This window comes from Eleutherodactylus coqui, chromosome 3 (genome assembly GCF_035609145.1).
Source record: "Eleutherodactylus coqui strain aEleCoq1 chromosome 3, aEleCoq1.hap1, whole genome shotgun sequence".
NCBI lineage: Eukaryota > Metazoa > Chordata > Amphibia > Anura > Eleutherodactylidae > Eleutherodactylus > Eleutherodactylus coqui.
In genome coordinates, this window is record NC_089839.1 from 315,604,074 (window position 1) to 315,617,879 (window position 13,806).

Here is a 13,806-nt window from a genome sequence, read left to right on the forward strand (position 1 = left end):
TACTTACGGTTTTTTTAACACTGAGATAGTGCTGCGTTTTTTTAAACGCGATTGTCAATAGGACTTTCTGATAAAAACACATCGCACAAAAATCGCAAAGCACAAACTTACAATGTGTTTTTAACATCAGAAAGTCAAATTGACAATCGCATTAAAAAATGCAGCATTATTGCAGCATTAAAAAGCAAGTAGGTAAGCGCTCTGAGACACATGAAAGCCCCCTGGAGCCCCTTCCCCACATTGTGGTGGAGCATCATGCTGGGGAGGCCAGTCAGGTTGGATGGAAGCCAGGCGGCGCTCATCACCTTCCCAATACCATCTCTACAGTGAAGCTGGTGTTGGAGCATCATGCTGGGGGAGGGGAGACCAGTCAGGGTGGATGGAAAGCTGAATGGAGCAAAGTGCAGAGATAATGATAACCTACTCCAGAGCTCAGGGACCTCAGACCGGGCAGAAGGGTCACCTTCCAATAAGACATGCAGCGAGCCAGAGGTAACTCAAGTGGGTGGTGTCAGTTTATACTTGGTCACAGTGGCAGATACTCTGACAGATATGGCGACTCGCAGAGCAGGCTGTTGGTAAGGGTCTCTACGTAGTTTAGGTACTGACTGCTAATATCTGTATATGACACCAGTGCCTTTATATGAGGAAAACCTTACTAATGGTAATGAAATAATGAGACCCGGCCAATTGGATGCCAGTAAACAGAAGGCCTGCAGTTTACTATGTAATGTCAGATCCTAGAGACAGTTCATTCTTGTGGATTTGGGAGCAATGATAACAACAGTTACATTGTATCCACATTGACAGCTTCAGGTTTCTTACTTCTCTCAGGGTGAAGGTTATTTGGATACAATAAAGATTTTCCCTTTACTGTGTCCGGGGTGTCAGTGACAGGCTTGAAGGGCTCATGTAGGGTGGAGTATATGCCACTGTTAGCTAACTGTGCAAGGGGAGGTAACACTCACTATTATGATGACCTCTCTTTCTGAGTGGCTCCGATTTTCCTTACTCAGGATGGAGGAGAAACTCCCTACTCTCTGTGCTTCCTCCCTCTAGCTCTTCTGATGACACACTCGCTGTCTCACCGCACTATATCCCTATCCTGCACTTGTCTTTGCATCTGCCCTCTTCTGCTCCCAACTGACAGCATATGCACACTTTAAAATTGTTTTCCCATACGGGCTCTGGTGTTGCTAAGCAACCAAAGAACCAATGAGCCAGCTGTTGCTGGGATAGCAATTTCAGGAATAACAGCTTCTATCTCAGGTGAGGCACCTCATATGTCCCCTTTAGGCTCATAGTGAGATCCCAGGAACTTATTAAAGGGGTTGTCCCGCAGCAGCAAGTGGGGGTATACACTTCTGTATGGCCATATTAATGCACTCTGTAATGTACATTGTGCATTAATTATGAGCCTTAGGCCGCCTGCAGACGAGCGGGTCGGATCCGGCAGCGAGAATTCTCGCTGCGCGATCCGACCCGAGAGCCTGCAGGGACGAGCGCGTACTCACCCGCGCCTGGCGGCCCCGGCTCTTTCATGTGCCGGCTGCCGCGCAGCCGGCGCATGCGCAGACCGGAGCCGGCGGCCGGGTGAGTGCGTGCCCCGCAGAAAATTAGAACATGCCGCGGTTTGTTTGCCGCGCGAGATTTCGCGCGGCCAAATCGCGGCCGTCTGCATAGGAGTGCGTATTTTAATGCACTCCTATGCAAACTTTCAGCTGCGGAAATCCCGCGGGAAATCCCGCGGCGGGATTTCCGCTCGTCTGCAGGCGGCCATACAGAAGTTATAAAAAGTTTTTCACTTACCTGCTCCGTTGCTAGCGTCCTCGTTCCCATGGAGCCGACTAATTTTCGCCGTCTGATGGCCAAATTAGCCGCGCTTGCGCAGTCCGGGTCTTCTGCTTTCTTCAATGGGGCCGCTCGTGCAGGATGCCGGCTCCGTGTAGCTCCGCCCCGTCACGTGCCGATTCCAGCCAATCAGGAGGCTGGAATCGGCAATGGACCGCACAGAAGCCCTGCGGTCCACCGAGGGAGAAGATGCCGGCGGCCATCTTCAGCCGGTAAGTACGAAGTCACCGGAGGGGGGGGGTTGAAAAAAAAAAAAACCCGTTTCGGCGCGGGACAACCCCTTTAACTCTCTTTGACACTGTAGGACTCTCTGGGTCAGTGCAGTTTATCCCTATTTAAAAAACAGCCATCCTCGGCGTAAACTACAAACGGTAGGATGAGGCAGATTACCCACCTAAAATTATGGCAGTCCATTTTGTTGGGAAAGGAAATTTGTGTACTTGCAAGTATGGATTTTGGAAGAAGAACCGTTGGGTTAAGACGGAGTCTTAGATCCCAGATAGCTATGGGGCCCTTACATAATCCTTCTCCTAACATTCTGAAGGTTGCATATATCTTCATTATGCACTAAATTATTATTTTTTTTAATGTACTGTGATGCGGGTAACCTGGAAAGAAAGAATTCAAAAGTTAGCAGTAGTCAGAGGTTATGATTCATAAGGCTGCCTGTCCACCGGCTTTGCGGAATATCGCTAGCGATATTCCGCTGCCCGGGAGCAGGGGAGAGAACTGTCAGTTCTCTACGGTGAGCCTATCTGACAAACGCGCAGCATGACGCGATTTGCCACCCGCGAGTGGAGAATCACTATGATTCTCTGCTCATGGACAGGGGGGCTGCACTATAGAAATGCTATGGCCAGATTATTGCCGCGTGGAATGCAGTGCACAATCGCCCGTGGACAGGACCCCTAAGTCCTATAAAGTCCACATCAATAGGAACAACCTAAAAAAAGACATGTAAACTTTAACTGTGGCCCCAGTTTTCAAAGTCTGTGGGACGTCCACTTTACCGAATGGCAGGACAGACTGTCTCTTCTTATTGTGGCCTTTATCAATAAACAGGAAACCAACTAACATGTCACCAAGTAGTCGCTTGGAGCCAATTCTTGAACGTGGTCTTTTCTCTGGGTAGTCTCTCAGGGCACATTTCTTAATATTTGTAATCCGAAGAGCAAAACGAATAAAAACACAATCGAGCCTAAAACATGGACAGAAAAATAAAAGAAAAACTCGTTTCACAAACAAAAATATGAAGAAGTGCACAATTAATCCTGATGGTGAGAAACTGGCTTTTGTTGCTTCTCGTAGACTGTCTGCTGCGCCAACAACGGGATTGCTGGACGTCTTCTCCAAGGAGGAAATGGGGGGTTATCAGGATCTTGTGATGGGCTCAGTCTGCTGTAGCATTTGCGGTACTGGAGATTGCAAGTTCATCAATGGATGCTGATGCCAGGACCATAGGTTATTTAAGTCAAGGGGCGATGGGCACGCAGTGTCCGGTACCTTTGTTGGTTCAGCCTCAGTTTGTCTTCCTGGTATCAGAGTCTGTTAATTCCGGTGATAACGTCGAGGATGTGCAATAACTTGAGTCAATTACGGTGTACGATCTGAGATCTTCTGTAAGGCTGAGTGATGCAATATAACCCTTTCTCTACAGAGGGTATAGAGGAGATGTCGTACGGTTGTAACTCCCAGCGGGAATCACGTTTACCCGAGCGTTGTTTTTTATTGAGCCGTACTCGATCTCTAGTCTGTAGCGTCGTTGCATGCTGATTTCTTTAGTCAGGAACCTGAATTCCTAACGCCAAGTCTGAAGGTAATTTTCCCTGTCTGCCAAACATCAGGTGACTAGGGGTACACCCGGTAGAACAATGAGGTGTGTTATACGTATAGATGACTTCCGGAAGGATGTCAGTCCAATGAGCTCTTTGACTTCAAGGGATGGTTCGGAGCATCTCTAGGACGGTCTGATTCGCTTTTTCACATTGCCCATTTTCCTGTGGGTGATAAGCGGTGGTTCGACGTTTCCGGCACTGGTAGACATCACACAGTTCTTGAAACAATTGCGATTCGAAGGCAGAACCTCTATCCGAGAGGATTTTCTCCGGACATCCATAGTACAGGATGAAGTGTTTCCACACAGTCGCAGCGGTGGTTTTGGCAGTTAGGTCTTTAACTGGTATAGCCTCAGTGAATTTGGTATAGTGGTCTATCATAGTCAGTACATGGCTGTATCCTGACCGGCGTGGCTCAATCTTTAAGTGATGTATGGCTAAGAGTTCCAATGGTTTACTTGTAATGAAGGGATAAAGAGTATCTTTCGGATCGGATCTAGTTTTTTGTCGGGCCTCGCAAGTGGCACCACTTCTCTATGTTGACTTCATTTCTATCCAATAGAACTGACAGCGGAAAGTGGCTTCTGTCTTATGTACCCCGAAATGTCCCGACTAGAGATGAGCGAACGTACTCGGTAAGGGCGATTTCGCAATCGAGCACCGCGATTTTCGAGTACTTTACTACTCGGGTGAAAAGTACTCGGGTGCGCTGTGGGGCGGGGGGTTGCAGAGGGGAGTGGGGGGTAGCAGCGGGGAACAGGGGGGGAGCCCTCTCTCTCTCCCTCTCCCCCCACTCCCCGCTGCAACCCCCCCCCCCGCTCACCCACAGCGCACCCGAGTACTTTTCACCCGAGTAGTGAAGTACTCGAAAATCGCGGTGCTCGATTGCAAAATCGGCCTTACCGAGTACGTTCGCTCATCTCTAGTCCCGACTGATCATAATAAGCAGCCAGAACCTGACTAGCATCCCAACGGGGAATCCGTATCTGATGCACACGATGACCAGAGGTCGGATCTGTGGAGTTCCTTAGCATGAGACCTTTTTGTAGGAACAGCCTTTTTCTCTGTCTCTAGAGACATTGGAGCTTCAGGTCTGGCAATTTTCGGACAGTCCCTTTTGGGATTGTTCTTGATAACAAATATTCTTGCAAGCCCCCAAAAGTTTGGCTGTCTTGCTGTAGCAAAAGCCATTTTTGATGGTCATTCCGAGTCTGGGGATTTGCTGTATGACTCTCTGCCAGATGAGTAGCTTTGTTGAGCTGGCCAAATTCCAAAATCAGGCATTTCTACCTCTTCCCTTTGATCCTCTTCTGGGGAGTAGTCAATAGTTTTAGCTAGTCTAGACAGTGCATCGGTGTTGGCGTTTGGTTTCCCATCTTGGTATTTCACACTAAAGTCGAAATTGGCTAACCTGGAGAGCCATCTCTGTTCCAAAGCTTCTGTCTTTGCGGAATTTAAATGGGTAATGGGATTGTTGTCAGTATAGGCCGTGAATTTTGCGGCTGCTAAATAGTCTCTGAATTTCTCTGACGGCCCAGACGAGCGCCAGCAGTTCTCATTTAAAGGAGCTATAATTTTGATAATTTTGCTGTGAGCCTTTCAGGGAATGGCTGGCATAACAAATCACTCTCTCTCTCCCTTCTTGCACCTGACTCAGGACTGCGCCCAAACCCTTGAGGCTAGAGTCCGTGTAAAGATTAAAAGACTGAGTATAGCCGGGGTATGCTAAAATTAGGGGTGTAATTAGTTTTTCCTTGAGAACTTTAAAAGGGTGTTCTTGTTGTTCTCCCCAGTTGCTGGGAATAGGTTTATGAAGGGGTTCTGTAGAATGTCGTCTCAATACATTGTGCAGTGGTGCAGCTATGTGAGCAAAATTTGGTGTAAAGCACCTATAGTAGCCTACTAACCCTAGGAAACTGTGAACATCTTTCAAAGTCTTTGGGGTAGGACAGTTTTTGACGGCTTCTGTTTTCTCGGGATCTGGACATACTCCATCGGCGCTGACAATGTGACCCAGGTACTTGACTTGCATTTGCAGCAGATGGCATTTGGATGTTTTCACCTTGAGTCCATGAGTAATAAGGATCTGAAATACTTCTCTCAGGTGTTGCAGATGATCCTCGTAGGCTTTGGAATACATAATGACATCATCTGGGTACAGCAAAACAAAAAAAAAGTTTACTTCTAGGACCTTCCAAACTAATAAAGTTAAAAAATACCTTTTATTAAATTACTTAAAAGAAAAAGAAGAACAAAACACACACAAACAATCAAAAGAGGAGTTATGATATAAACAGACACCTGTAACTGGTGACCCGAAAAAGATCGAGTCGTAAATTTACGCTCGACTTGTGAGATAGAAACAATTGCCACTAGTATAACCAATGAAGAGCTAGAGTCATGCGATGAGACTCTGTTGGTGTAGATCATTGGTCATAATCCAAGCGAAGGTGATTCAATCTGACACAAAGGCGAATCACGTGCTTGGTCTGGTATTACAACGTGCGTCAAAATAGTAGAGATGACTAGCACGTGAAAAATTAGCTCATCAAGAGCGCGTCACCCAACGCGTTTCCCCCACCTAGTGGGTTCTTCAGGGGTTGTAGTACGCTGATCCCAACTGGTGTGTTGGGTCGTGGCTAAAGTCTGATTAAGGAAACCACATAGATATCACGAATAGTGGATGGAAACTAGTGGTCGCCAGAGTATGGTCTATTTGCATCCATTTACAGATGCAATGCACCGAGGAAATTAAGGTGCACTGTAGGTAACAGTAGACCAAGAAATAATTGACCTAGAGCGTGACGAAGATTAGTCACCACTGTGGTCAGTAGAAAAGCATAACTATCCTCTACGTACAAGAAAAAGGTAGGGAGATATAACCCAGACCCAAAAGCCGTTAGATAGAATCACGATTTACAGTCCCTATAGTCCTACAGATAGAGTATAACTACCTAGCAGATATAAGCTGACTTTGATTGCTAGATACGTAGATAAGTGCAACCAAAGTACGTAGTTACGGGGAATTAACCCCTAAATCAGGACCCAAAACTGAAATCAAATAAAAGAAAGGAACGGCGGCATGTCAGTCCTTGTGGTGGAGTGACAGCAAAACAGTTTAAAAGTTCTTATGACCCAGACAACGCTCCATAGGTCTTTGAAAAGTGGCTGGGGCATTGCACAATCTGAAGGGCATACAGTTGAACGCGAACAGACCCATAGGTGTACTGAAGGCTGTTTACTTGCGAACGAGCTCGTACATGGGGACCTGCCAATAACCACTGGTGAGATCTACCATGGAGAAATAGATGTCAGAGCCTAAAGCAGTCAAGGACTCTTCAATTTTGGGCAGCGGATATACCGTATATACCGGCGTATAAGGCGACGGGGCGTATAAGACGACCCCCCCAACTTTCACCTTATACGCCGGTAATACAGTGGAGAAAAAAAAAATCATTACTCACCTCCCCCGGCGTTCTGTCGCGCTCCGGCAGGCTGTCGCTCGCTCCTCGTCCCCGGCGCAGCATTGCTTTCTGAATGCGGGGCTTGAAATCCCCGCCTCCAGAAAGCTAATACACACGCCGTCAGCCAGTTACAGCCATTCAATGACATCATTGAATGGCTGTGATTGGCTAAAACACACGTGCGCCTTCAGCCAATCACAGCCATTCAATGATGTCATTGAATGGCTGTAACTGGCTGACGGCGTGTGTATTAGCTTTCTGGAGGCGGGGATTTCAAGCCCCGCATTCAGAAAGCAATGCTGCGCCGGGGACGAGGAGGGAGCGACATCCTGCCGGAGCGCGACAGAACGCCGGGGGAGGTGAGTAATGATTTTTTTTTTTTTACACTTTTTTTTTTGTATTACCGGCGTATAAGACGACCCCCGACTTCAGAGCAGATTTTTCGGGGTTCAAAAGTCGTCTTATACGCCGGTATATACGGTACATCTTTGTGAGTGATTTTATTTAATTTGCGGTAGTCAACACAGAGCCGGATACCACCATCTTTCTTTTTAACCAGTACTTTAGGTGCAGCCCAGGGACTGTAACTTTCACGGATGATATTGTTATATTTCATTTCTCAAATCAGAGACTTAACCTGCTGGTATGAAGAGGGTGGTATTGGGCGATATCATTGCTTTATGGCTGTGTGACCATCCGTGGGGCAAGTGTGGGAAATGCCTTTGACACAACCAAAATCCATAGCATGTTTGCTATAGGCAGCCTGCTTTTCTCAGGCCACGTCCCATACTCCTTGTATTTGTTCCTTAGTGGTCCGTGAGTCTCCAATATGTAGAACAGCTATCCAAGACTCGGGTCTTTGAGAGTATAGCTGTTTCTGCTGGGTAGATTGCTCTACTTCCATCTTATTGGAGTCTAGAATGTCTTCGGGTGACAACAGAGAGATTTATGCTACTGCAGCATATTTTCTTAGTTGGACGGAGGTATTCCCTAGGTTGATGAGGCGAACTAGAACCCTCCTGTTAGTTATGATAACAAGACTTTTGGCAGCCATTAAGAACGGATGTCCATCAATAGGAATAGACTCAACCAGTGACTCATAGTCTTTCCTTGGCAATCCTAAACAGGTCTGACACCAGAGTCTGAACTATGATTCCGGGGGCACTATCACTGGTCTTATGTCTTTGATTTAGGCTCACCCCACATGACCTTTCGAATTTGAAAACTTCTGCTGGGCTGACATAGCTCTGATGGTCTTCTGCAGTATCACTTCCTGGGCCTGAGATGCTGCTGGGACAGACTTCTGCAAGGCTTCTGTTACATATTTGGATGTGAAACCACTTTGTCATTCCTCTGAGCAGGGGAAATTACCCAGCAGGACTGACAGCTGACCCAGAGACCAGATGCTCACTCCTTGGTGCGTAGCTTGGTACGAGGCAGAGACTGGGACTGAGCTAGCCCTGAGCTGATGAGGGGTAATGAAGTCCCTGCATAACAGAATGGAGTCATCGTCCCAATAACGACAGCCCTGATCTTGAACCTAGGCACTAAATAACCCTGTCAAGGTCCTAACCAGAAAAGGACGTACCAAGCAGGAACAGGAGATCTGGGTAAAGTACAAGTAGCTTACAGCTACAGTAGACTGGAGATCAGTTGTCACAGAGATACTGCAGGAGCAACAGCCACGAACCGTCAGAGAAGAACAACAACCTGGAAGCACTGAATAGTGGCTCTGGGGAAGCTATATAGTGGAGTGACTGGCAAACAGCCTCCAGCTGAGCGGAGTAGTGAGGAACTGTTAACTCTGGAGATGCTGGAGCAAAATAAATACAAACTCAGATAACAGACAGGGCAGAGCAGCAGACTTGTCTGCTATACCTAACAGTACCCTCCTCCCTAAGCCCAGTTCCTCCCCTGTCAGTTTTCTGCAGGAATCCCTAAATGAGCTGGGGGGCGTTGATGTTCTCAGAGGGCTCCCATGGTGTTTCCTTAGGCCCATAACGCTTTCAATCCACTAAAGAATAGGTTTCATTCCTTACCCTCTTGACATCAAGGATATTCTTTACCTCAAAGGTGTCTTCAGAATGAACCCGGGCGGACACTGATTTTGTTTTTTTTGGAAAACCTACTAAATATCAAAGATTTAAGCAGAGATACATGAAAAGAATTGGGAATACGTAGGGAGGGAGTCTAAGTTTGTAAGAGGCCGAATTAATTCTCTGTAGTACCTCAAAAGGGCACAAAAACCATGGGGCAAACTTAAGGGATGGTATTATCAACCTGATGTGTGGAGGACAGCCACACTTTATCCCCAGGTGAAACTCGCAGAACTTTCAGGCTTAGCCTTGGTCTCCTGCCATATCCTGGAGAAACACTCTGCTGACGCAACTGCCGCGGGTACCTCAGCAGTGGTGGAGATCGGCAAGGAAATCCCGGGTTGTCAACGATATACAATACAAAAAGGAGAATTTTTGGTGGAGTCACTCATGTGCTGATTGTATGAGAACTCCACCCACGGCAAAAGACTGACCCAATTGTCATAATGGGCATTAATAAACTGATGAAGGTACGTAGTCAAAATTTGGTTACTACGTTCCACCTATCCATTGGATTGTGGATGGTAGGTGGAGGAGAAGTCTAAGGAGATGCTCATTAACTTACAAAGAGATCTCCAAAACTTTGAAGTGAACTGCACTCCCCTATCTGATAAAATGTGCTTATTTTTTGCCTTCATGGCTTCTCTATGCTCAATAAATTTATCGTCCAATCGACTGGTGGTCAGCAGCCCGGGCAGAGGTACAAAATGAGCCACTTTGAAAAATTGATCCACGACTACCCACATGTGCTAAAAGGTATCATATCTACAAGATTACGTGGTTTCTCTTGCTGGGAGCATCCCATTTTACCCATATGAGTGTACACCCCTTGGATGCTGCTAGGTCTGTGTCGAAATCTATGGCAATATGCTGCCATGGAGCTTTATGTATGGGTAGTGGACATAGCTGGCTTGAGGGCTTAGGCTTTACAGTCTTATTTTGGGCACAGGAGGAAAAAGAAGACACAAAGTCACGAATATCTCTTCCCATGGATGGCCACCAGTATTGCCGCCGAATGAGTTCGCTGGTCTTCCATTGACCAGAATGTCCGGCCGACCTGGAGCAGTGACCCCAGGACAGAACCCCTTTTCTCTTGGTATTAGGAACCAAAGTCTTTCCTAGAGGTATATTTTTCACACGGACAGGGGCTACGGTTATCAATTTAGCTGAATCGATAATGAATTGTGGGCTCTCTTCAGCATCAGTACAGTCAAAAGCCTTGGACAGAGCATCAGCTTTAGTGTTCCAACTGGCAGGACAAAAATATAACACAAAATTGAAGCGTACAAAAAACAGAGAGCACTGAGCCTGTCATGGATTGAGCCGCTGAGCGGTCTGCAGGTAGGTCAAATTCTTGTGATCGGTATAAATTATAATGGGATAAGGCAAGCTCCCTCCAGCAGATACCGCCAAAATTCTAAAGCCATCTTGACAGCCAGCAGTTCTCGATCAGAAGATGCATCAACTTCCAAAAAGAATTGACTGTTATCATCTGATCGGTGCAGCACTGAGGCTGGCAAGAAGGCCTTCTTAAGAGCTTGGAAGATAGACTCCACCTCTGGGGCCAAAGCTTGGTATCTACCCCCTTCCAAAATGCTTATTGTTGCCCTCATCCACTCTCAGCTCGATTATTGCACCTCGTTGTTGATCAGCGCCCCGCACCAGACTCTACCCTCTCCAATCCATCCTGAATGCGGCAGCCAGGCTCATCTTCCTGTCCAGCCGCTACTCTGACACCTCTGCCCTGTGCCGGTCACTGCAATGGATGCCCGTTAAATACAGAATACAGTTCACACTCACCACCCTCATCCACAAAGCCCTCCACCGCACTGCGCCGCCCTAAATAGTATCCCTCATCCACAGCGCAGCACCGCCCTATATTACCTCCCTCATCTCAATCCATCACCCAGCCTGGGCCCTCCGCTCTGCTAACAAAACTAGACTGCACCCCCTCTAATTTAAACTTCTCATTCCCGCCTCCAAGACTTCTCCAGAGCAGCCAAAGTCCTCTGGAACGCACTACCCAAAGGCTATCCGGGCAATCCAGGACTCGCAGAACTTCAGGCGTGCTCTAAAAACGCAACTTTTCAGGGAGGCATACCGCATTCCCTAAACAAAGCTCTCTGTACGCCACCTGATAACATGCTCCCTGACCTACTGACTGCAATCCCTGCTAGCCATCAGAAACCGCCCCTGCAGTCATAACGATTCTGCCATCACATGGCTAAATGTCTGACCATTATCTATGTGTATGGCATCCTTCACTCTCCACCTCGCCATACGGTACACATCTCCACCTCGCCATACGGTGCACATCTCCACCCCGCCATACCGTGCACATCTCCAGCCCCTTTACCTTCTGTATCCCCCCATTATCTGTAGTATGTAAGCTCGTTGGAGCAGGACCCTCACCCCTATTGTCTCCATCAGCTGATTACTATGTAACCGTGGTTCTGTGACTTTTGTACTTTTGTCTTTCTGTATCCCCTGTCTATGTAAGCGCTGTGGAATATGTTGGCGCTATACAAATACAGATTATTATTATTATTCCATGTGAAGGCAGAAATGGGTGCCATTAAGGAAGAAAAGTGCGGAATGAATTGCCTGTAGTAATTGGCGAAGCCCAAAAATTGTTGGATCGCCCGGAGTCCTGAGAGACAAGGCCAATTCAGAACCGCAGAGAGTTTCTTGGGATCCATCTCCAACCCCTGCTGGGAGACAATATATCCCAAAAAGGGGAGCGAGTCACTCTTAAAGCAGCATTTCTCTAGTTTGGCAAACATGATTCTCTTTCAATCGCTTTAAAACTATACAGACCTGCCTCCAATTGGAATGAATATCTGGGGAAAATCTAAGGATATCGTCCAGATACACGACCAGACATACACGAAGAAGATCCCGAAAAATATCATTAGCAAAATCTTTCAATACACCTGGAGCATTAACTAGCCCGAATGGCATCACCAGATATTCATAATGGCCATTATGAGTATTAAACGCCGTCTTCCACTCATCCCCCACGAATACGGATCAAATTATAAACACCCCTTTAGGTCGAGTTTGGTAAAGACTCGGGCACCTCGAACACGATCAAAGAGCTCAGAGATCGGCGGCAATGGATATTTATTTTTCACCGCGATCGCATTGAGCCCTCGATAGTCAATGCAAGGGCGTAAAGATCCATCTTTCTTCTTGACGAAGGGCTGCGGAGGAAGACTTTTGAATAAACCCTTTAGCAAGACTGTCCATTATGTATTTGGCCGAAAACGGAGTCTCTTCCCGAGACAGGGAATAAACTCTTCCCCCAAGGTGGAGTAGTACCAGGCATGAGTTCAATAGGGCCATCGTACGGGCGGTGTGATGGAAGATATTCAGCCTGCTTTTTATCAAAAACATCCCTAAACCCGTGATAAGCTTCAGGTAAACCCTGAAGTTTGGGGAGTGTGGATTCTATACAGATGGGATGAACCAGATGCAGACACTTAGTGTAGCACATATTACCCCAACTTGTCACCTCGCCCATACTCCCAGTTGAAAGATAGATTGTGATTACGGAGCCATGGCAGGCCTAAGAGTAAATCACTGGTTGCTGCAGGGAGCACTAACAGATATATAGTTTCAGAGTGCAAAATACCAACTTTAAGCTCCAAGGGATTAGTGATAAACTGGATGGAGTCGGGGAGTGTGCTACCATTGACTGTGGTGACAACCAGTGGCTCCTCGAGCTGACAAATGGGAATCTGGTACCGGTCAAGAAAGGCCTGTCGGAGAAAATTCCTAGCGGCACCGGAGTCGAGGAAGGCTGCCAACGGAATCTGGGTATCAGAAACCACCAAAACCGCTGGTAGATTTAACCGAGGAGAGGAGCGATCCTCAACCTAGGACAACCAACTGAGCCTAGGTGGAAGCATTTCCTGGCTGGCGGGGACAGTCATGCACTAAGGGACCAGAGGTTCCACAATAAAGACACAGCCCTTTGCCAAGTCTCCATTCATGCTCCCATTTAGACAGGCCAACACAATCCACCTGCATGATTTCTGGCTCAGCTGATGGGGTAGCACACCACACTGGAGCAAATGGACACTGGGAACGAGGAGTCGGGCGACTAGAGCTCCTCTGCTGCCCAGCCTCCCTAAATCTCTCCTGAAAATGCAATTCGATTCTAGTAGCCAACAAAATCAGAGATTCTAGCGAGGTGGGTACCTTTAGTCCCGGCAGCTCATCTTTGATCCGGCCAGTAAGTCCCTCCCAGAATGTGGCTACAAGGGATGTGGCTACAAGAATGTCATTATTCCACCCTAATTCAGATACCAAGGTGCGAAACTGAATCACATATTTGCCCACCCTGCGATTATCCTGATAAAGATGCCACAGGGCGGAGGCGGCTGAGGACAAGTGTCCTGGTTTGTCAAAAACCTGACAAAAGGTCTCCATGAAGAGATTATTTACTAGTGGATCATTACGCTCCCAGACAGGATTAATTAATGCAAAAGCCTGACCAAAAAGATGGGACATTATAAAAGCGATTTTAGCACTTGGAGACAAAGAGATGAGGCAACA